The sequence below is a fragment of the Echinococcus granulosus genome, assembly GCF_000524195.1.
Source record: "Echinococcus granulosus chromosome Unknown EG_S00281, whole genome shotgun sequence".
Taxonomy (NCBI): Eukaryota; Metazoa; Platyhelminthes; class Cestoda; order Cyclophyllidea; family Taeniidae; genus Echinococcus; species Echinococcus granulosus.
In genome coordinates, this window is record NW_020170661.1 from 31406 (window position 1) to 34301 (window position 2896).

The window sequence follows — 2896 nt, forward strand, 5'->3', positions numbered from 1 at the left end:
GATTATGCTACACAAGGCTGGATGGGGCATCTAAAAGTGAAAACAGTTTGAGCCTTAACTACCTTATGCCAGTAAACGCCAGCTCTGCTCTGAATCGGCAATACTTATCCTGCCGGAGAATACTGTCCTATTTCGTCCCCAGGGAGGTCTTGAGGCGCTTCGACACATTCCCTCTGGTTAAATGAATGTTGACGTTATACGGCTTTGTTTGTAAGATGAACAAATGCTGACAACGTGATTACAGATGCCCGGCAGAACTTATTATCCTGTATAAGCATAAATGAAAGCTCATTTGCCTGCATATTTGTTTCATGTCTACTGACTTACCTTGGCATTTAAATTTTTTTTTGTAATGGTTCCCATTTGAATGATATGAGTTGCGCGCTAGCAAGGATCGGCGGATGGTGAATAAACTCACAATCATTCAGGTATCACTTATCCCTTGTTCTCAAATTATCTTTATGGGAATAAAATATTTGCAGAAATACTGTGTAAATATCAAAGATTGAGCAAAAAACTGTCTTACTAGTACATAACACAGGTAAAGTAGGAGAGAAGATGAAGCATTTCTAAACTTCTACTGCTTCTGTCATCTACCCAAAGACTGGCGAGAGGGTGAGTTGCATAGACATGCATTGTAATATATTCCATAACACCTGCAACTCTAACCTTCTGATTGTGCAAATTAATCTGGCATTATTTTATTACTTCATCCCCTGTCACCAAAGCCATGGATCGACTGTGGCTACAGATCGGTACTCCATGTCTCTAGTTTGCCATTCAACGTTGGGAAGTTTCTACATTTTCCATTTGCCTATTAACGATTCCATAAGCCAAAGTTCCTAAGCACATGTGTCTGAGCATACTGAAATTTTGCTTTGTGAATTCCACCTGACAAAGCACAGGCTACTTGCAATTTTCGGTGTGATATTTGGCGATTACACAAGCTCCTAAAAAGAAGCTTGAGTTCCTAAAGCGCTAGCGAGAATGGCTTGTCAAACGAATTCAGAGCAAATAGACCCTCATTCACAGTTGGCTATTATTTTAAGGCATTTTCTGTCGTCAGTAAAAAGTGGAGAAGTTAGTACTTTGAATGCTCCGTTAAAGTGATTATCATCTCAAAGCAGAAGAACATTTCCTCACCCTGAATTTAATAATCAAATGTCCAGATGTTAACAAATATATCGAGTAGCCCCACAAGACAGCTCTTGGAGTGCCCTTGTAATTGGCCCTAGTAGTCGCTGTTGTGTCCATTTCTTGTTCATTAATACGTTTAATGACGTAAGAATAGTCCTTCGACAGTGCTGCTGAAATCCAACCAACTAGGCAAGCATCCTTTTGTGTTTTAATATATTTTTGTTGCATGTAGGCTAGTTTAATAACTTTTAGCAAATTGCGTAAGCACTTCACTACATGGAAAACGAAAAGCAGCATAAGGTGTTAAGGATGTCTTATTTACTGTGGAAAGGCTGTTACCTTAAGGCATTCGTGCATGGTGCCTGACCATTTCCACTTTTATAGCTAACATCACAGACATTCATTTGCAAATTGGGTAACACAACGGAACGCTAGAAAATTAACAAAAATATGCAAGATTGCTGAAGACCTCTACTAAGTCGTCATGATGAAATAAAACGAAAACCCAATTCATCCATACTGAATTAATTTTAGCCTCCATCAAGACACACACGAACACATTCCCTTGTTCTCGTATTATACTCTCCAGTCTTTTAGCCTCGACAAGAACACATTAAGGACAGCAGGCCCCTTTTGTTGGTACAAATCCATCGCAACTGAAGTTGCTCTCAAGCCGAGGTAATGGAGTCTTCTCCTCTGACCCGGTATAGTTGAGAAACAAGTGTTAAGGCCAATAAATCTGCCCCACTGAGAATCCTTGCGACAGCCTTTATTAGCCATTCACTTCGGCTTATTATTTTGATCCTGCTTTCGCAGGCTCAAACTTCACCAAAACTGAGTTTTACGTCACTTCGTCCAGCTGGTAAAAAGATGAGCTTCATTGGAATAGAAAAAACGCACATGTGCACTCTTCTTCTACAGGCAAAATGATGTTCTCAGTCAGGAATTGTTTTGCAAAAACAACTTTTGGTTCATTGTGGATGATCCTAACGACAAAGGGTTTGGATATTTGACATATTGGAATAACCCTGGTAGATGGTCTACTAAACCAATGACTTACTTGACTAGCTGTCCAATTCAAGAATCCAAAGTCTGCTTACTCTTGCACTTTTGAGACAGTAACACTATTTGTAGCCTTAATGGCATTTACATGTGGACCTCTCACCTAAAATTAGCTCCATTTAAGTAGCTCTGATTGTGTGATGGGAGGCACCTGGTTGAATGGCAACTTCAAGTCCAACTCGGTGATGTCAATGGCGCTTTTAATTTGAATGCATAACAGTGCACAGAAATTTCGATGGTGAATGGATACCCCAGCTATTAAATGTGCAGTGATTTGTGAGCTGCTTTTTTATAAGAGAGCATACTTGACCGTGAATGATGAAGGCTTGCATAACAGTCCTGCATAAAGAAGTAGTGTTTCACTGAGGTTAAGCATGCAAGGACTGTGCCATACCCACTGCTCTGATCTCATTCGTGTGGATGATTTGAACCAGGCATCAACGTCGTAGGTGATTTGTCCATGCGTCTATGCCCCTTGCAACTTTGTTCTCAGTGCAGTGCTCGTCAGCCATTCCTACCTTAGTTCTGTTGAGCTAACAGAGGAGTGAAGGAATTATTGCCTGTTCGTTTCACTGGCATCTTCATACAAGTGGTGTAAGTAGGTCCGTAGTGGCCTTAACCAAATGGTTCATGGCTGGTGCCGCCTGCTGAACACGAGACTGGTGGATGTCATTTTCAACCCACCTGTTATGGATCC